The sequence below is a fragment of the Sinocyclocheilus grahami genome, unplaced genomic scaffold (genome assembly GCF_001515645.1).
Source record: "Sinocyclocheilus grahami isolate Dianchi unplaced genomic scaffold, SAMN03320097.WGS_v1.1 scaffold1293.1, whole genome shotgun sequence".
NCBI classification, from domain to species: Eukaryota; Metazoa; Chordata; class Actinopteri; order Cypriniformes; family Cyprinidae; genus Sinocyclocheilus; species Sinocyclocheilus grahami.
In genome coordinates, this window is record NW_015506472.1 from 14533 (window position 1) to 37314 (window position 22782).

The 22782-nt window shown below is 39.4% G+C and overlaps 1 long non-coding RNA gene across 1 annotated transcript in view; it reads left to right on the top strand.

The window, feature by feature from the left end:
- Positions 1–7747: 7747 nt before the first annotated feature.
- LOC107568916 (uncharacterized) overlaps positions 7748–22782 on the top strand; it is a 17016-nt gene continuing 1981 nt past the window's right edge. Inside the window, exons 1-2 of the long non-coding RNA XR_001606830.1 lie at positions 7748–7757; positions 8641–8647. This is a non-coding gene — a long non-coding RNA (uncharacterized lncRNA). The remainder of the gene's footprint in view (positions 7758–8640; positions 8648–22782) is intronic.

Sequence of the window (22782 nt, forward strand, 5' to 3'; positions counted from 1 at the left end):
ATAAATTTGTAGAGTGTGGAGTGCACGAGAGTTTTCCTCATTTCTAGTGGTGTTTAATCGTGTGCGTGTATCTAAAAAAACCACACAAACACCCACGTTTGTACATGCTAGTGGAATAAATCTTCTGTGAATCAAGAAGCATCTTTGCTGCTTTTTGACCAGACGTACCACAGTGATTTATTCAACCCGAACCACATTAGTAACTACAGTACAATTGGTCCTTCAAGCCGGATCAGTAATTGCTATGTATTGCAGAAGATGTTTCCAGACCAGAGGATCAGAGAAGGACAACTAGCTGATGTGCGTCCTAAACGTCGAATACAGCCTCCAGCCTGGTTGGAGGATTATGAGGTTTCTCTCCCACACTATGACCAACAGTCTCCAGCTGCAAATATGTTCCCTCATCCCAGAGATCTACAGGAGCCTCACACTGAAAGGGTAGCCGAGATGACCCCTCTCATTTATCAGCCATTGAGCGACTATGCCACAGGGACAGACCAGAGATTCATAAGCCGCTCATTACACATCGGACCAAGATATGAGAGCACACCTGTATCTCACCCAATCACAACTGAGGATGTATCAGAGATTTTGAGAACAGTTCAGGAGCTCAAATGAGAAAATCAACAGCTTCAGTCTACTGTGCTAGATATGCAGCAGAAAATGAGTGCTAACACAGCATCCTCACTCCACCAAAGATCAATGCCTTTGCCATATGACAGAGCCCAGTCACAAACAAGTCGAGCCCCCTTACCAGATTATGAAGATTGGCCGCTGCCACCTCCACCTGTAGTGGATGAAGACATCCTTCCTCCTTCAGTAGATATACCACCCCCATCTCCTAGACACATGTCCAATTTGGTGGATGAATTAACTACCAGACTGCGAAACTTAGGGACTGAAGATCAACCTCTCTCATGTCCATCAAACCCTGAGTACTGTGAACCTGACTGCTATTCCATGGCATCAACTCTACAACAGAGGACACGTGACTATCCACAGTCCAGGCACCCTCCTCAAACAGCACCTACCAGCCGTAAGCCATTCTACAGTGATACTGGACAGCATCCTTACTACCATAAGCAAGAAAGAATATGCAGAGACCCTAAGCCCACAATCTCTGACTTCATTAAGGGAGACCCACAGGAATTTGCACGACTGAAGGTCTCATTGGATAATCTTCTACCCGAGGATGCTACTGAGAGATTTAAATATCAAATTCTCTTAGAACACTTGAAGTTTGAGGACGCTCTTCTCATTGCAGACTCCTACATCAATTCCAGTAGGCCCTACTCCGATACCATGGCCTCTCTCACTGAGCAATATGGGCAACCTCACCAGTTAGCTTTGCAGTGAATTGCTGACTTGATGGACAATCCTACTATCCGTAGTCATGATGTCAGTGAGTTTAAGAGGTTTGCATTGAAAGTCAGAGCTCTGGTAGGCATGCTGGACCAACTGGGAGATAGCGGCAGAGTCAAGCTTAAGTGTGCCTCACACATAACAAGGCTGTTGTCCAAGTTGCCTCATGACTTACGAGCTGAGTATAAAAGGTATGTGTACCCTTTGAATGTTCGCATCCCCACTCTTTTACACTTTGCAGACTGGCTTGAATACGAGCTGAAAATACAGGAGAGTGGTTTTGAGTTTCTTGGCGAAGACAGAAAGGAACGCCCTGACCAGAAGAGAGACAGGCGCAAAGACTTTAAGTCCACCAAGACAGCAGCTATATTTCACAGCGCAGACCCTGCTCCCAATACCACATCATTAGGAGAGTTCAATTCAGGTGTGGCTAAACCTCAGGACAAACCAAAAATGTTCTGCCCCTACTGCACAAATACCCAGCATTATCTGAATCAGTGCCAGAATTTCAGCCAGCTCACCAAAGAACAGAAAACTAACTGGGTGAAAACCAATAAGAGATGCTGGCGTTGTGGCCGAGCTCATCAGGCAGCACAGTGCCGTTTAAAGATAAGCTGTAAGGAATGTAAGTGAAAACATCTCGAGGCACTTCATGAATTAAATGAGAGACCAGTCAATGAGAACACCTCTCTTGTCAGCAATGCCAATGAGGTCCTGTACCTAGACAGACCCTTAGGCTGCAGTCAAGTACTGTTAAAGATCACAAAGGTAATTCTTCGGAATGGGGAACATGCCCTTGAGACATTTGCCATTTTGGACGATGGCTCAGAACGCACCATCCTTTTGCAAGCAGCTGCCAAGGAACTGAAGCTACATGGTAAAACAGTTCTCTGAGAACTGTTAGGCAGGATGTGAAAATCATAAATGGTACTTCAGTCTCCTTCACCATCTCTCCAGCCTGTCAGCCTCATAAAGTGTTTAAGATACACAGGGCATTTACTGCAGACCATTTGGGGCTCGCCGAACACACATGCCCAGCTGCCACCTTACAGCATAAATACAGTCACCTCAGAGGACTGCCAATCCCTTCCTTTGACAGTGTTCAGCCCCTCCTTCTAATCGGTTCTGACTATCCCCACTTAGTTACCTCGATTGAGCCTGTATGCCTGGGACCTTCTGGTGGACCAGCAGCAGTGAAGACACGACTAGGATGGACAGTCCAAGGGCCTGCTAAGCTTGTGCAACATCAACTTTTGACCCAGCAGTGTCTCAACATATCGATCCTTTCCCCTTCCAATGAGCTGTTCAGACACATCGAGAAACTCTGGCAACTTGATGTACTACCCTACAGGAGTGAGAAATTTGCCACCAGATCCAAACAAGGTCAAGAGGCTATCGACCTGTTAGAGGCAAAGACAACTCGAATCGACGTCAATGGGAAACAACGCTATGCCACGCCTCTCTTAAGAGTTAAGGACATGCCTAAATTGCATGCTACAAAGCAAGCAGTGATGCCAAATCTGCGCAGCACTGAGACTCGTCTGGCTAAAGATCTTATAAAGTCAGAGGCCTACCGAGCTGAAATTCAGAGACTGAAACAGGCAGGTTATGTGGTTGAAGTACCAGAGCAGAAACTAACAGAGAAAGATCAAGAATCATGGTTCATTCCCCACCATATGGTGAGCCATAATGGGAAAAACAGAGTTGTTTTTAATTGCTCTTTCTTATACAGAGGTAAGAACCTGAACAAACTGCTTCTGCCTGGACCAGCTCTGGGGTCCTCCTTACTTGGTGTGTTGCTACGATTCCGGGAGCACGCTGTAGCTTTTAGTAGCAATATAAAGGGCATGTTCCATCAAGTAAGACTACTGCCCGAGGATAAGCCCCTCCTCCAATTTTTATGGCCTGATCTGAATAGAGAGGAACCCCCTCGCATCTACGAGTGGCAAGTGCTCCAATTTGGTACTACCTGCAGTCCGTGTTGTGCGACATACGCACTACAGAAGCACGTAATTGATCACAGTCAGCCAGAAGACAATGTCCGCCACTCCCTTGAAAGGTGTTTCTATGTAGATATCTGTCTACAGAGTGTTGCAACACCTGATGAGGCTAAAGTGTTGGTGAACACACTGAGGAATCTGTTGGCAGAAGGAGGATTTGAACTATGACAATGGGCATGCAACTTTCCTAATGTCATCGATCATCTGCCAAAGGAAGCCAGATCAGAAAGCAGTGAGCTTTGGCTTAACCAAACCGAATCAGACCCTCAAGAACTTGCATTAGTATTACGTTGGATGTGTCAGTCTGATACTCTTGGATACCAAAACCGCCTCGACAACTGTCCAACTCCCACAATGAGAAATATATACACAAGGTAGTAGCAAGCCAGTACGACCCACTCGTGTTCCTTGTTCCCTATATCACTCGGGCCAAGATCCTTATACAGAGTCTCTGGGCTAAGCAACGAGAGTGGGACAACCCATTACTGCCAACTGACATTCTTCAAACCTGGCATGATTGGCAAAGGGAATTGCAACACCTTTGCCAAATCACACTGCCACGCTGCTATGCGAGCTCCCAGTTGGATTCCCTTAACTGTAGTCGGCAAGTACATATTTTCAGTGATGCCTCCGATAGGGCATATGGGTCTGTAGCATAATTGTGCACAGAGGATCCAAAGGGAAGTGTTGAGGTAGCCTTCCTCACAGCCAGGTCAAGAGTAGCCCCTAAGCGCAGTTATCTGTGCCTCGACTGGAACTGTGTGCAGCTCTTACAGGTGCACAGTTAGCTTCCTTACTAGCTAATGAGCTTACTCTGAACATTGAATCCTTTGTACTCTGGACTGATTCCACTACAGATCTGACATGGCTTCAGTCGGAATCCTGCCATTACAAAGTATTCGTGGGCACCAGAATTGCCGAAATACAGGAACTTACAAGTGCACACACCTGGCGGTATGTGGAATCCACCAATAACCCAGCTGACTACATTATTCGTGGAAAGACTCTGAAGGAACTAGCCACAGACAAAACATGGAGACAAGGACCAGATTATCTTTGGCACTCGCCCTGCTCCTGGCCCGTTACCCCTGACATAAGCACATCTGAGAATCCTGCTGAATTGAAGAAGCTTACTTTCTGTAGTCACGTAACAGTCGTTGATGTTCAGTCCTTGCCTGACCCACAACAGTTTAGTAGCTTTAAAGCCTTAGCTGAAGCAACAGCACTTCTACACCATGCGGAGGCAGATAACAAAGGGGATCCTTCAGCTGAGGATCATCAATCAGCAGAAAGAGACATTCTAAGGAAAGTTCAAATTGACAGCTTTCTCGAGGACTTCGACTGTCTAGTTGCATGTAAACCAGTACCGTCCTCTAGCCACCTTATAACGTTGGCACCCGAGTATGACAGCACAATGGGGCTCATCCGAGTTGGTGGGAGACTACAATTGAGTCTACAATTGGATGCAGATGTTGTCCATCCAATTGTTCTAGATCCAGCCCACAAAATAATCCAACTTCTCATTCAGGACATAGACAAAGAGCTGCATCAAACTGGTTCGGAACGGGTCTTTGCAGAGCTCCGCCGTAAATATTGGATTTTACGTGGCAGAGAGGCAGTTAAATGACAACAACACTCATGCCCTGATTGTCAAAGGTGGCGAGCTAAACCAACAGTGCCCTCAGATGGCAGATCTCCCTCAGGCCAGACTGCAGATATTCAAACCAACATTCTTCTCTACGGGAATGGACTGTTTTGGCCCCTTTACTGTTAAAATAGGTAGACAAGGTGAGAAACGTTGGGGTATCTTGTTTAAATGCCTGACAACCCGTGCTGTCCACATCGACCTCTTAAGTAGCCTTGATAGTGACTCATTTCTGATGGCTCTAAGACGTTTCATATCCCGCCGAGGAAAACCTTCTGAGTTACTATCAGATCAAGGCACAAACTCTAAAGGGGGAGAATGGGAGCTCCAAGAGTCATTCAAAACATTGTGTCCTACCCTGCAGACAGAGCTTGCCAAACAGCAAATCCAATTCAGATTCAATCTTCCCAGTAGTCCCCATTTTGGAGGAGTATGGGAACGTGAGATTAGATCTATCAAGTCTGCCCTGTATGCCACTTTACAAGGGCAAAGCATGACAGAGGAAGTCTTGAACACCATTCTCATTGAAATAGAAGGAATACTGAATTCGAAACCTATGGGTTACGTGTCCACAGACATTGCAGACCCCAACCCGGTGACTCCAAACCTTCTTCTCATGGGGCGGCTAGACCCATCACTCCCGCAAACAGTTTATTATGAAACGGAACTCTTAAGCCGCCATAGGTGGAGGCACTCTCAAGTGCTTGCTGATCAGTTCTGGACGCACTTCACAGAGTACTACCTGCCCAACCTACACACCCGTGGTAAATGGCAGAGGAAAAAGGATCCAGTGCACCCAGACATGATCGTCATGATTGTGGACCCACAGTTACCTAGAGCTCTCTGGCCAGTAGGCAGGATTACTAATGTTTTCCCTGGTGCTGATGGACGAATTAGAACTGCTGAGGTTAGCATTAAGGACAGAACGTATGTCAGACCTGTAGCACGCCTCATTAAGCTACCAGCACTCCCAGACATGGGCACAGTTTTGAGCCCTTCTGAGTAAGCAAATTTGATTGTGCAAATTTGGGAGCGGCTGTTGCAAAGGTCTCTGTATTCAGACACTCTTAGGTAATAGAGCTATATTGGTATGTGTTGGACTATTCAATGACTGTGGACTGTTACTGCCCCCTTGAGCAATTACGGAGTATGCTAGAATGTGCTGTAAAGTGTGTCATAAGAATCATCAGTTGTTGGTATAAATCCGTAGAGTGTGGAGTGCACTAGATTTTTCCTCATTTCTAGTGGTGTTTAATCGTGTGCGTGCATCTAAAAAAACACAAACACCCACATGTTTGTACATGCTAGTGGAATAAATCTTCTGTGAATCAAGAAGCATCTTTGCTGTGTTTTGACCAGACGTACCACAGTGATTAATTCAACCCGAACCACATTAGTAACTACAGTACATGCACTGCTATGCAGAGCCTCTGTGATATCTTGCCACTTCAGAGCGACCAGCTATTTTCCGTGCCAGAGAGCGGTCTGGGAACTTTAGCACCTGCAGCACCTGCTCAGAAGCAGCTGTGAGAACTGGAGAGGAAGAAGTCAGAGGAAGAGAGAGAGCACAGAGGGTCATATGTGCCATATATAATCAGCTACAGCTGCATGTGGCCTGTGTTTGTTCAACACGACACTGCGTTTCTTAAAATGAACAACTAATTATGTACAGTGTACACAGTGGCCTATATGGACGAATATACTGTTGCAAGTGCAACATCACAACAAAGGCAAATGCAAAGCATTAATTTTATTGTGAGCTGGTAAACACTAAACATGACGGTCTGAACACAACACAGCAGATTCAAGCATTTTTACATTTTATAACATTCACATCCTACCCAACCCAATGATACCAAACTAAAACAAAAGGACATCTGAAAATAGTTCAACTACAAATTTAAAAGGAAAAATGAATCAATAATAAAGAAATAAAGATATAATAATAATAAAAAACAAGCACTTCTATTCTATTATAAATTTTTGTCCATACAATAAAAGTCAACAGGGTCCAATGTAATTTCGACAACATTCTTCAAAATATGCATGAAGAAAGAAAGAAAGAAAGAAAAGATTTACATTTTGGGGTGAACTGCTACTTTAATGGTTACATTTACGGAGGACCAAACCTGTAGAAATTGAAAATAAATGCAAAAATGTATTAGTTAATAAATAAAAGTAATAAAAATAAAGCAATAAAATGACTTGATAAAACAAATATAGTTCATTTGTAATAAAATTTTATATACATTAGGCTTGCTGCAATAGACGGTGTTTTCGGTTATACCGATGTTAAGCCGCAACACCGGTTATGTCATTTGCCTACGGCGGCACTGCCCCCCCGTTCTATTTATGTTTGTATGTGAACTCGAAATCAACCCCAACTTTGCTTTAAAAAGCATCACAAGATCTCCTAACCGAAGATCACACGATCTTCAAGTGATTTATTAGTATTATTATTATTATTATTAGGGCTTCATGTTAATGTTCATTTAATGTTTATGCTAAAAAAAGTGCATATAGCTGCTAATTGTATTAGTTGTTTGTTGATTTTCAAATATAAAACTTATTGAAATGTTTTCAGTGTGTGTATCAGTTCTTTTAGAACGTTTTCATCTAATTTGAACAAAACCGTGATAATATTGATAATCGTGATAACTTTGGTCACTATAATCGTGATATGAAATTTTCATACCGTTACATCCCTAGACCCTAATATACATTAGCAGTTATTTTAGTGGTTCTTTTGAGTGTACATTATTGTTTGGAATTACAGAATTGCTTTTGAATTAAGATCTTTTGAATTAAGCTTCTTTTTAAATACAACAAATACATAGTATTCATAAATCCATAAACCAACAAATACATAAATCGTTCCAAGCAAAATCATGTTCCACGATAAAAAGTACATTTGATTCAATTAAAAGTCTGAAATAAAGTTAAAACGGCTAGTTTTCCTTTTTTGGATAACACTAACCAACAGCTAACATTGCATAGGTGACATCAATTAAAAAGTTAAAAGGAAAGTCATTTCAGATACAGAGCTAAACATTCAATTTTTACGGAGGATTACAAAAACAAACGTATTTTCCTTCATACAGATAAATGAATTGCAGTAAAACCAGGACTGTGTTTAAGGTAAATAGGGGTCAATGCTGGTTTCATGCTGACTTTTAACAGTTGCATAAAAAAGTACCTTCTTGTCTTCATTGGTTTAATTGATGCCCTGAGGGCATGAGGTTAAGAGACTAGAGTTTCAAACCGGTTGCAGAGATGAAAGGGCGACTAGTGCGCAACAGTGAACTCGGTAACTTTCCATCAACTGTGTCCACAACTCCGTCAAGTGAGCACATTAGCAGGGGTGAGTGGAGAGGTGCTGAGCTATTAAACACAGACACACGTAAACACACTCTGAGCTGGACAGACAACAACACTGAGCCAGGGGTCAGCGAGGGTGCTGCTCATCTCAAGAGACGTTCTTTCACATCTCCATACTGTAGAAGGATGTGTGGCTCAATGTATCCTTAAGCCTCTCTGAAAATCCCTGACCTGTCTGGCCTACTGCCCTGAAGAGACATTAAGTTGAACTAAATATGCTACTAGATAAGCTTCATATGGCACATTAGACTTTAGGGTTGATGTTCAGGTTAGTATGTACTTGGGCTGGGCACTGACACAAATTTGATTCAATGTCCTTCCGAGGTTTTCAACGTTTGCCATCTCAATATATGAGGACAGTCCACGTAAACGTCATCTCCAGAGCTGCTCTGATAGTTATTTCATGTGCTTCTCACTGCACATTTGAGGAAAAAGTACCTTAAAATACATAACTTAAAAGATCTTCACAACAAATCAACAATATAAAAGTTTGTTTTAACGAAGAAATTATGACAGAAATATATTATTATTGTATACTAAAATACTAAATGAGTATACTATTGTATACTAAAAATCATATAACCAAGACATTTTGACATCCATGTTTTCGTTTATACAGTTGTGCAGCATCTTATTTGAAAAAATGCAATGTTTTGCATTTTGCAAAACCGACACTCAATTAATAATTTGCATTTGGTGACCCCAAGTAATCTGTGCTATTTGCCCTTGCTAGTTCATTTCATGTGGAACCATCTTTAATAAGCCTGAAGGTACATTGTGTGCTCTACTCGGCTATATATAACCCGCACTAAGTCCACATTATCTGATGATGAAACCGTAAAACACTTCATACTTATCCTCTTTTAATCTCTGACATTATTGGAGCAAGACAGCAGCCATATCTGTTCACACATCCATCTTAGCGCCATGATTGCTCGCTTTCACGTGGGGAATATCTCGGCTCAGACATTAGGCTGTTTACCTGGCTGAGAACAGTTCCTCCACCCTCTCACCTACTTCCAGAGTGAGTTTCTTAATTGCATGCCTTAATTACCAGGTTGTGCTTCCTATGCATAACAGAGATTGTGTGCAAGCTGTAAGGAAGCAGCAATGGAATAGAAATAAAAATTTGCTGCTTATTTATGCGCATAATACTGATAGTTCCAATTCTAAATTCTGACTGGATGAGCCATCTTTGAACAGTTCCCAAAATGTTAAGAGAACAACATTCAGCATGAGCAAATTACTCTTACGGAACAGTTCTTTTTAGTGAATCAAAAACATTCAGCATGCCCAGAGTCTGATTCCCCAACAAATGACTCCTTGTGAGAAATTATAATTATAACTATAAAATAAATAAATAAATTACAGTTCAATAGGCATAGTCCAAAATCCAAAACAAATAACTCATGTGTTGGTTCTTTAGTGAATCACAAACATTCAGCATGTAACCCAATTACCAAACAAATGACTCCTTATATAAAATATATAAAAACAGCATGAATGCCAGTATATTTCCCAAACAAATGACTCATGAGCCAATTCTTTTTAGTGGATCAAATACATAAAGCACGAGCAGTGTAGCCTGATTCCTAAACAAGTGATGTTTTAATGTCCTTATGAGGAGCTTCATTATTTTGTTCATTTGTGACTAAATTAATCCAGCATAAAGGCAAAATCTAAATCCCAAAAAGTTGACTCTTATAAGCTAGTTCTTTTTAATGAATCAAATACATACAGCAAATACATTATAAAAAAATACATCCAGGATAAATGGCATAGTCCGAATCCCAAAGAATTGACTCTTGCGAGCCATTTCTTTTAAGTGAATCTAATGCATACCAGTGTAACCTGATTCCTGACAAATGACTCTTCATGAGAAGTTTTGTTAGTGAATAATAAACAAATAAAACCCAACATGACCGGCAGAGTCTAAATTCCAAACAAATGGCTCCCAGTGAATCTTTGTAGTGAATCAAAAACACTTGAATCAATCAATGAATCAATCAAACTCACTCACAGGACCACAAGACATTAATATCTCATGTCTGACTACATTGACGACTTACTTCATTATAAACCCATGTAGTCTGAATGGTTATTCAATATTTGAAACCACTGTTTTAATGTTTTTAATAAAAATGTCCAACTCTTTCGTACTAAAACTACTAAAAGAATCATTAATGGAATATATCATTTCTATCCTACTGCTGCCGTCCTTTAAAAACTCTCCAACTTGTTTTGCCTGAGAAAACCCCAAAGCTGTGGTAAAAATCACTTTGTCCAATCATTAATGCTTTATTTAAACATGGTCTAATGAATCTCCATTAAAAACGGTCAAAAACAAGTTATTCAGATTCAGAGTTGGTTTCTTTTAGTGGCTTACATACAATTACAGCACAGAAATATCCGGCGACCTTTAATGAGTGACACACTGTAAATCATTCGTTATAGCTAACGGACAAGTTAGGCCGGGTGTTCCAGAAGAGACAGAAAGGAAGACAGCTCGACAGGGTGCTCCCAGCTACCTGTGGCCATTAGGGACAGCGCTGACAAGCGTAATGAGGCCCTGGATTGAATCTTAACTGTCTGCTCCAGGACAGGACACATCAGCGTCACAAGCAAAGATGAACGCCTTACAGACAGGAATAAACAACGTTGAATTGAGTTGACAGAACACAAATATTTTGACACGTGTCAACATTTGTCGCAACATCATTCCATCTGAAATCACGCAAAGAAAGGAAGCATTTAGCATTTACGGTCATTTTAGGGAAAATTCAGAAGATTAATCTTCAAAAACTATGCAAAATATGCCAGAGACAAGAATAAATAAATAAATAAAAACGTCACCGGTACTGGCATCACACTCTGACTGCGGGTAATCTACAACCGAGCCAGCGTGCGAAACAGGAAGCAGCATCACGCTAGCATTTCTATGAATGAGACACTGAGTGTGTGGGATGAATCACTGCTCCCCTGTAAATCTGCAGAAAACTCTCGCCACGCAAGGCCTAGTTTCCCCTTCATACGCTTCAGTCGCACAAGAGGAAGAAACAGACGGATGCAAATGATCTCCGTTTACTCCTCTTCCTGCACTTGTTCATGTGGTGGAGGAGCCTCGCTGGATTGGACCCATCATCGAGCCGGATGAAAGGGTCTAAAAACAAACTACAGCGATAGTGTGGAGAGGATGTGCTAATCTAATCCACAGAAATTTTCTCTATAAAGTGGGTCATTCAGTTTACACCAATTCAAATGTCACTAGAAACTTAAAAGGGCTGCATCTTTTTATGAGCAAATAAGCCTTGTAACATCAAACTTAAAGGGTTAGTTCACCCCAAAATGAACATTCTGTCATTAATTACTCACCCTCATGTCGTTCAAAACCCGTAAAACACAAATTAAGATATTTTTGATGGAATCTGAGAGCTCCCCTCCATAGACAGCCACGCAACGGAAACGTTCCCAGACAGAAACATAGCAAAGACATCGGTAAAACAACCTATGTGACATCAGTGGCTCAACTTCAATTTTGCGAAGCTACGAGAATACTTTTTATGCACAAAGAAAACAAAAATTACATAATTTATTTAACAATTCTTCTCCCCCGAGTTACATCTTCTGCCATTGAAAACTTTTTGTTTCTTGCACTGTCATTAAAGCGGTCCTATTATGCTTTTTCAACTTTAGTTAGTCTGTAATGTTGCTGTTTGAGCATTAAAAAAAATCCACACTTACAAGTCTCTATAATATTCTAGTTTCTAGAAATAGCTTTGGTCCTTTATTTGTTGTTTTTATGCTGATTATACCATTTACCTTGGAATTCCACTACATTTCGGTAACTATGCTTCATGTTGTGTTTAAAAGCATTTCAAAAGCACAGAAAATGTGCAATTGGCTTTTATTAAGCATTAGCATCCACTATCCTAAACAAAAGGCATGCAACAAACAAAAGAAAAGATAAGTCTTGCTTGAAGCTATCACTTATGCCTAAAGGTTAGATCATTCCTAACGTGTTTGGGCAAAAGCCTGGAATCTTACTGGTTAAACAAGCTGTGCCAAAATCACACAACCCCACACTGCCCTCGCGAAGCAACCCCTGCTATCACCACAGCAACCCCGCCCCTGCCCCCTCGATTTTTACACACATTCTTGCAGAATGATAGAGCGAGCCAGTGGTCCCTGCAACGGCTGAGAGCGATGGTTTTCCCCTTTATCCTCCCCATACAGCGGTGACTAAGCCAGCTGGAATTCCTGCCTAATTATATGCCCACTTAAAGGGACAGACTCCTCTCTTGTCGTTCGCTCCTCCGATGCCACACACAGACAGTCCGATAACGGATGTTTCGGCATGCCTGAGCAGACGCTGCAAGAATCCGATTAAGAGAATCGGCATCTATGAAGTGTGCGCTTAAATCACAAATGGGACTCAATATAAGTCTGTATAACAATCAGATGGGTCTCTCTGTGTAACCGCACATATTTTATGGCTTTTTATAGAATACATTTTTGTAAATTAGTTTTCTGTTGTTAAATTAATGTCTATTGCATTGTTTTAGTGTAAAGTTTGTTACTATGATGGGTTTTTTATGTGTAAATGACACTTTGTGTACCTGCTATATATTAATATTTACTGTTTTTAAGGTGGTTGCCAGTATATTATAAGGTAAGAAACAGATTTTAGTACTTTTGTATAATTAACATTACATATGTTACGTACTTTTGTATAATTAACATTACATACATTATATATATATATATTAGGGATGTCAACGATTAATCGATGATCGATTAATTGTCGATAAGAGATGCAATCGATTAAAGCTATCGATGGTCGATTAAGCTATTTAATTTTGGGCTGTGCGCGGCTCATGCGCAAAACATGAGTGACTGTGACGGTATATAAATGCATCATCATTCATTCATAATGTACAAATTAAGCTTTTAATGTGATTTAAAATTTAAACGTACATTCAAATAGAAACAACACAAAGTTCTTCAACTTGGAAAGCAATAGAAATGTAGTAACAGTCATTTCCCCAGATAATTGTTTCATATCATGCGCTTTGCAGGGCTGCGGGACACAGGACAGATAGGCTATTCATTCCCACAACTTAATTCGTTCCAACGACTTACTAATTTTGTGGCCACTGTCCATGTTTCATTAATTTTGTTCCTTAACCCATGATTTAACTAAAATGAGGGAACAAATTAATAAATCGAACGAATTCTTAATGCATGGCCATGAAATCTTTCATTTCCCTTCCCGCATGTTGTTTACCACAGTAAGAGATGCGAAACCAGTGATAAAAAGTGAATGACAATAAAATAAACCTGCGGATTTAGGAAAAGAAACAATGCCCAAATATTATTGAATTTGTGAAAATTCGTGACCAACCGGCAAACCAAACAAAGCCGCTTAAAGATAGGCTAAATGGGCTTGAACGGCAGACAAAAGCATGGTCGCAATGTAACATTTTCCAGCTAACCAATTATTCCTCTAATAAACAAAGCTTTTATATGACACTTCTCATAATCAGAGCTTATAATTTGTAAATAAATAATTGCTGGATTCAAAACAGCAATTAAAAGGTGCCGTGACCGACACTGACAAAGCGTTTTCCCGGAGCATTAAGTGATGTCACTAAACGGTGATGCCACAACTATAAGAGCATCGTTCACAAGTTTCTGCATGGAAGGGCACAGGTTTTCAAGCCCTGGGACAAAATGGGATGCTTTAAGGAAAATGTATAGCCTATGTAAGTAAAAGGCCTGAAATAAAAATAACAATTTGTTTTCATTAAAAAAAAAAATTAGCAAAATATATCTGACTTAAATAATTAAGCTAACAGATTTAAAACAGAAGTGTGGCGCGGCACTCCGTAAAAAAGTTCACGGAAAGGAAAGGATGACAATGCGCAATCTGTTTGTTTGCTTTATTTTACAAAAGCACAAATCTTCTGTTTTTATTGTGAACGTGCAAAAATAAAACTAAACACTTTTGTGGATTATATCTTACTCCAAAAATTTAATTTTTTTTACGTTTCAGCTGTTCAATCGCGCCAGCACGCAGCTCAGAACTCAACCGTCACTCAACTGGCACTTATGCTATTCTTATCTAAAATAAACTGTTGTTATCACACAATAGAGTTTGACAAACGTGTAACCTTGATGACGGCCAAGACATTCAGCACGATACTGTCAAGGGCAGACTGTGTCTTTGACTGTGACTCCAACATTGAGCCGCTCTGGCAGAGACACAATACTCCGGTGAAAGAGTTATACTGTCCGTCGAGGTTAATGAAGTATGTGGGAGAGGCAGAACACAAAGAGGAAGTCACACTATTGTGCTGCCTGGCCAGGCAGAAACCCAGCCTTTACATGGCAGATAAACGGACGGTAATTAAAACAAGGCCCCCATTCTCCGGCCGGGCGTTTTGAGAGAGTCCCCCAAGCGTTTGTCGGGGCCTGAATGTTTCCGGCCGCGGTGCTGAGCGGATGAGATCACTCAGAGGCAGCTCATTAAGTGATGAGTGCTTTCCCTCCTGTGGGGCACCACGGCTCGCTCTTCGCCTAGATAACACAGACTGAGCTCGTAACTTAGTCAGCCACATTGGTAGTAGTTAAATGTCAAGAAAGCACTGACAAACATGAGAGTTTTTAAAGTGGTGTTTGCCAAGGCAAGAGTTACTATTACTGCTACTTACACTAAGTGTGAGAGATACAAATCTTAACCCTAAGTATTAAATTTTGCTGTGGAACTAAGCTCACAAAAACATGAATAAGACCTCAAAAAAATAACTATACATTTATTTTATATATTTTTTAAATGTATTTTTTACACATTAATTTTCTGTCTCCCTGGACCACAAAACTAGTCATAAGGGTCAATTTTAAGAAATTGAGATTTACACCACCTGAATAAATAAGCTTTCCATTGATGTATGGTTTGTTAGGATAGGACCATATCTGGCCGAGATATAAATATTTGAAAATCTGGAATCTGAGGCTGCAAAAAGAAAATAGCACTTAGAGTTGTCAAAATATAGTTCCTAGCAATGCATATTACTAATCAAACATTTTTGATATATTTAAGTTAGGAAATTTATGAAATATCTTCATGGAACATGATCTTTACTTAATATCCTAATAATTTTTGGCATAAAAGAAAATTTGATCATTTTGACCCATACAATGTATTATTGGCTATTGCTACAAATAGGGCTGGACAATAATTCAATATTAATATGTATCGGGATATAATTTTTTTCAATAACGGTGATATGATTTTTAAACACATTTCCGATATTTCGATATACATTACCAGTGTTTCCCATACATTGTTTTATTTGTGGCGTTTGACTTCGATGAATAAACATGAGCACTGCACGTTTCAAAATCAAAACACATCGCGGGTGTTTTATATGAATGTATCTCTGAAGGGAAAGGACTGTCTTCAGAAAAGTTTCGATGGCATTTTCATTTTATCTGATGAAGAAGCTTCATGAGCGGAGCTGATTTGATTACAGCAGTTACTGGAGAAACCGCTAGCTCTACCGCTCTCAAAGCGCCTCCTGCTGGCAGACAATCAGTTTACATTTTCAATAAGCCCGTCTCCAGCAACTTTTTGCTGTTGCTTATTTTTTTTTTAATTTCTGCAGCAACTCAGAGCACCTTTCATACTCTTTATACTGACTAAAGCACATTTGTTTCAATCTATAAGAATAATCAGCCTACACGACAAGTCAAAATTTTTTGAACAGTAAGATTTTTTTTTTTTTTAAGAATTCTCTTCTGCTCACCAAGCCTGCATTTATTTTATCCAAAGTGCAACAAAAAACAGTAACATTTTGAAATATTTTTACTATTTAAAATTAGGGATGCACGATATATCGGCCACCATATCGGTATCGGCCGATAAATGCACATTTTTTCTGTTATCGGTATCGGCCTGATAAGAAAATTTGGCCGATATCTTAAAACCGATAAATAATTCATTATTTCCTTCAGAGACACTTCAGATGCGCGCTGTTCCATCCCTATTTAAAATAACTGCTTTCTATTTGAATATATTTTTAAATGTAATTTATTGCTGTGATCAAAGCTGAATTTTCAGCATCATTACTCCTGTCACATGATCCTTCAGAAATCATACATTTTAAATTTAACCACTGTATTTATAATTAACACAATTTGAGACAAACAACAAATATTTTTAGTTTTAACAATCAAACACAATAAAAATTAAACAAATATCTAATTTCTAATGTTTTATATGCAGCTAAAATAGGTCTTTATTGTATAGGTCTAATTGTCTCCCGAGGCCACAGGAGGAGGCAATGAGCAAAATAATGCAGTGCATTTAAATTGTCAACGCAAGGAAGTAACTCTATAAAAACGTGCATTATGTCTAAATTAACTCATAAAAATCAAATATAGCGCAGAGTATTCCTCTTTAATACTAGTTTAAACGCAACATATGACTGACTAACATGAAAGATTCTCACGGAATCGCTCAATCAGTGTTTCAACCGCGGAAAGACGTCATTAAAACGGCTTGTAAACAAAATGTCATGTAGCATTTCATTTACCTCAGGTCATCAGTGTCTACAGCTCGTTAGTTCACTAGAGAAATTAATCTAGAGAAGAGCATTTCGCGAAATATTAGACCATATATTCTAGGGATGCACCGAAATGTTCAGCAACCGAAATTATTCGAATAAGCGAAAGACCAAATAAATTGTACCAAACAATGACGTGACGTGATCAAATAGGAGGTGCGCACTAACGCAGCACACATGTCAGCAGTGTGGAAACATTTAAAACGGTCCGAGAAAGACGCAAAAATCATTACAAGCACCGACAGCAAGATACTGTTTAGTACTGCATCGCATGTCTTCAATGAGAAGAGGAAGGGGTTGCTGGTTACTGTATGATGACTGAAATCGCGATATGCCCTTAAACAATTAAATAAACTGCAGAACGTTGTGTTTTCTAATACACGCACAAATTGCATGTGTTCAAACAGCGCTGCACGAGCTCGCAGCACCAGGATTCAAAGTCCAAAGCGCGAGGAAAATCTGCGCTGAAACAGTGTTACTCGTCAGTTAGTAAGGCATGTGGCAATGCGATACGTGCGACAAACAGTTTCAATGGAAAATAATGACACTGGTGCAAAATTTTACCAACTTAATTTTCATTTTAAACTCGACCTCTCGGAAGATCTTAGCAACTGCATAGCAACTCCCTAGCAACCAACCTGGCATTGTGGCAGTGAGTTCTGCAGAAGCGTTTTAATTTTAAAGATATAGAAGAAAACATGCTACAATTTATTAAGCAAACCTGCTGTGGTGCTCTTTCCTGTCAGCACTTTATAGCTTGGATGCTATTAGCACAGACCTTTTGACTTAACGTTTGCATGAAAAAGAAAAAAGGGAGAACCAATAACGTAGCAAATTAAAAACGGCCTAATACCTTGTGGTATTCAGAGCAAGGAAGAAATCTCCAATCCTGAGTCATAAGACATTGTAATCTATTCGGCTAAAGCGCTTGACATTTCAGTGACATTTTCGTTGGTCTCCACCCAACGGTGGTCAGCAGAGAGATGAAAGAAAGCATTCACCTGTCACCTGTGAAAGACCACTCCAAAATCTCAGTACTTCATCAAATCCTACGGCAGACGTCCAACTCTACTACCGTCCCAAAGCACATCATGCAAACCAGACAGCCATAATTCCTTATTTGTTTCTTCAAAGAACGCAAAAGACACGTTCCAGAGCTGCCGTTCTGGTCTGTATATTTTTTTCCACAAATGGCTTATAAGATTGTATCTAACTTTTAACCTCTGAACAAACATACCTGCTAGGCAATAGCAAAGCCAAAAAATGCACAACATATAGTGTGATCCAAAAATTAAGTATTATTTAAATTTTACATCCAACTTAACATCCAAATTTTTGCTCAATTTTTAATGTCTTTTGCCTGATCCAGCAAATTTGGTGCTGCAAAGGAAAACACCCTCATCAAAAGGCATCATATTGCACTGACGCATCTGTTACTGCGATAAATATCCAATACGTGTGACATTTGCAGCTTTGAGGTCAGTGTTATGATCAAACAGTAGCTAACAAGGTATCGAAAAGGTCATTTTTGGGTTTGCTGGTTCCTGCCAAATAATCACATGTTTGTGAGGAGCTTTGCATTGTCATCTTTTCCCGGATCTCTTCCTGATGAGTATCTTTTAAAGTCTATTCAATCATTATTTATTCAACTTTATGTCGTTCAAAGACTTTAGATTTCTGTGGAACACAAAAGGAAATTCTATGATGGGATTTTTTACATGCAGTTACAATGAACAAGGACAGAGGCTTTCAAGCTTAAATAATGACAGAGAAGCAGAATAAAAGAGCTCATACAACTCACGCAGTACATTCAAAGTATTTTGAAGCCATTTGTATGAAATAGACTACAATCTAACTTGATATTCACAGCGAACAATTCACATAGTTAATTCACAGGTTCAAAAGTTTAGGGTCAGTAAATGTTTTTGAAACAACTCTCTTATGTTCTCCAAGACTGCATTTTTTTAAAAATCAAAAATACAGTAAAAACAGTAATATTATGAAATATTATTACAATTTCAAATAGCTGTTTCCTACTTGAATATATTTTAAAACGTAATTTATTCCTGGGATGCAAAGCAGAATTTTCAGCATCATTACTCCAGTCTTCAGTGTCACATGATCCTTCAGAAATCATTCTAATATGCCGATATTAGCAGCGTGAGGATAACTGTACAAGATCTGCTGCATATTTGCATCTCACCTCATCTTGAACTGTTAAGTAGTCTATCTGATGTGGGCTCTTTCCTGTGTGCATGTGTGCAGACATTTGCAGTAAGCTCTATCTACTCTAAATGTAGCTGAAATGCAAAGTACAAGGCTGGTGAACAACAAGTCCTGACTGGGTAATTAAAGAGCTGGGAAGAAAAAAGGCAAGGCAGACTGACTGGAAACCACTACCAGCCCTTGAAGAAACATCTGTGTTAAAGGAAAACAAGGTAATTATATGGAAAGAGGGAGGAACTGCTAAAGTACTTTCCCTTTAGAGAGGCGCTTTGTCTGCCACTGCAGCATCCTTCTGTCCAAAAAAACCACAATAGTGGAAGACAACTAGACCTCTCCATACACGTGTTCTGCACGTATTTCATGTTTATACTGGCTTTCGGATCTTTCTTTTCTCGTCTTGGTGAAAAATATGTTACATCTCTTTAACAAATTTGCTGTTTTTTTTATTCCAGTTCACTGCTGTTGTCAGGAATTTGACATTTCAACACTTCGGGACACAAACCTTTCTGTAGACGAGGCCATTATCTTCAAAGTCTAGCAGACCAGACTCCATTTTTCATTGTGAACGTGAGGCAAAGGAAAACCCAAACATACACAAACACACCCTGCAGCAAACTTGCTCTTTCTTCTTTACTGTAAATACAACTAGACCTCTCCATACACGTGTTCTGCACGTATTTCATGTTTATACTGGCTTTCGGATCTTTCTTTTCTCGTCTTGGTGAAAAATATGTTACATCTCTTTAACAAATTTGCTGTTTTTTTTTATTCCAGTTCACTGCTGTTGTCAGGAATTTGACATTTCAACACTTCGGGACACAAACCTTTCTGTAGACGAGGCCATTATCTTCAAAGTCTAGCAGACCAGACTCCATTTTTCATTGTGAACGTGAGGCAAAGGAAAACCCAAACATACACAAACACACCCTGCAGCAAACTTGCTCTTTCTTCTTTACTGTAAAGCATGAACCAGCCAAGATTTGAAGCCTACAGGTAGAGAATGAATGCTGGATGACCCTGCTCTACTTGACTGATAACAACCAGAAAAAAGCTTTGTGATGACTAGGGTTGGGTATCGTTTGAATTGTATCGATTCCGATTCTGCTTATTGATTCCTAGTTTCGATTCCAATAAGATAAAAAAATCCAATATAAAAAAAATTAAGTCAAACATTTAGATGTCAAACATTTATTCGGTCTTTTTACAAAGCATTCTGTTGCAGCTGAATAACACGAGCAAATATCAGCAGCCTACAGAACACTGCAAGAGGAATTTTGCCTATGCTTTAAAAAACAAATACCACAGCAAAAACAACTAGATTAATATAAATTTCAAATATGAAAGTGTTAAAGACAAGAAAACAGTCAGTAATAAGATAGGAACAAACAAATCAATTAGCAATATCATAAATAAATATAACTGAACAAAATTTCAGGTACAGAAACTGTAATTAAAAGTTTAAAAACACTGTATAGATTTCTTTTCATAAATAAAATATAGATTAATCAATTAAAGTTATTAAATATATTCAGTCAAGATCAGTGAATGATTTTCTTTTGTTCTTTGATTAACATTAATGACAGGCAGCGCGTTTATTAGGCTGCTGTCTCTTTAACACCGAACGCACGCAGATCTAAAAATACTGTACACCTGCGTTTTCTTTCTCATCCGTTTACGTTCACTTAAGACAAAAACGGCTGTGTTTGTGATGATATACTGACGTAGTTTTCTGCACATTGGTCGACAAATATGAAAGAAGTCAGTTTCGGCCCGGAACAACCTTTTCTACAGTAGAAATACATGGAACGGTTCGAGAACGGACACAAACCGGGAACCTGTACGGCGACCTCTGTTCTCTATGCTCGCGCTTGTGCTTCGTGTGTGCTGCACGCAAACAGGGCACAAGTTCTTTCCGTTCCTGCACCTAAATCGTTTTTAATTACATTAAAACTCAAATGCAGGAATCGTTAAGCAGAATCGAAATGCACGCATCTTATCGAATACCCGGTTCTTGGAAATTTGGAACCGGTTTTCGATACCCAACCCTAGTGATGACAGATGCCTGGATAATACTGACAGACAGACAAAATGTGCAATTGAATAGAAACTGGTGAATAAATGCACTGTTTGATTTGTGCACAAAACATACTCTACATAGAGGTATTGTGAAATGCAGCAATTCATAACTCAACACAAGCTGCTTTCTCAGCATTACCATAAGAGGTGCCATAGTGGCAATTAGTGTAAACTGTCTGCTGCCTGTAAATTTCTCTTTCAGGAGAGCATTTCCCAAGAGCATCATCAAACTATGGCCGCAAGTAAAAAAACAAAAACTCATCAATCCAAGGCACTTGAAAATATTGTGAAAAAGTCAAAAGCCTTTATTCACGTGGCTTCAACACTAAAAACAACACACATGTGCACCGACGCATTGCGGCTAACTTGCCTTCATCAGGGTGTCCTTCATCATGGATGGTCGCAAGTTTGTTGTTACCTACCCAACCCTAGTGATGACAGATGCCTGGATAATACTGACAGACAGACAAAATGTGCAATTGAATAGAAACTGGTGAATAAATGCACTGTTTGATTTGTGCACAAAACATACTCTACATAGAGGTATTGTGAAATGCAGCAATTCATAACTCAACACAAGCTGCTTTCTCAGCATTACCATAAGAGGTGCCATAGTGGCAATTAGTGTAAACTGTCTGCTGCCTGTAAATTTCTCTTTCAGGAGAGCATTTCCCAAGAGCATCATCAAACTATGGCCGCAAGTAAAAAAACAAAAACTCATCAATCCAAGGCACTTGAAAATATTGTGAAAAAGTCAAAAGCCTTTATTCACGTGGCTTCAACACTAAAAACAACACACATGTGCACCGACGCATTGCGGCTAACTTGCCTTCATCAGGGTGTCCTTCATCATGGATGGTCGCAAGTTTGTTGTTACCAACACAGTTCAATGATTCAGCGCTTCCCGAAACAAACAAACATTTGCAAACTGCATCGCATAGCTTTGTGGTTGCAACTATAGTCTCAAACTAGGGCTGGGCGATATAGCTAAAAAAAATGTATCAACGATATAATGTTTAATATTGTTCGGTATTGATAATTATTGACATTTTTATAACCTTTTTTAAAACAAAGAGCAATAGAAAAAACTTTTACATTTAACCACTGTATTTTTAAATTAACTCAATTTATTTAGACAAACACCACATTTTTTTTTGTTTTAACAGTCAAATACAAAATACAAATTAAACAAATATCTAATTTCTAATGTTTTATGTGCAGATTAAATAGGTTAAACTTTTGTCTTGTTTCCCGAGGCCACATGAGGGGGGCGCAATGAGCAAAATAATGCACCACATTAAATTGTCAACGCAAGGAAAGAACTGTCTATAGAAAACCGTGCATTACGTCTAAATTAACTCATATAAATCAAATATAATTTCGTAAATTGCATAAACAATTATGAACAAAACAGCATCATGTATTTATGCATTGCTTAATACAAAGAGCCGAATCGCCCATCACAAAAATT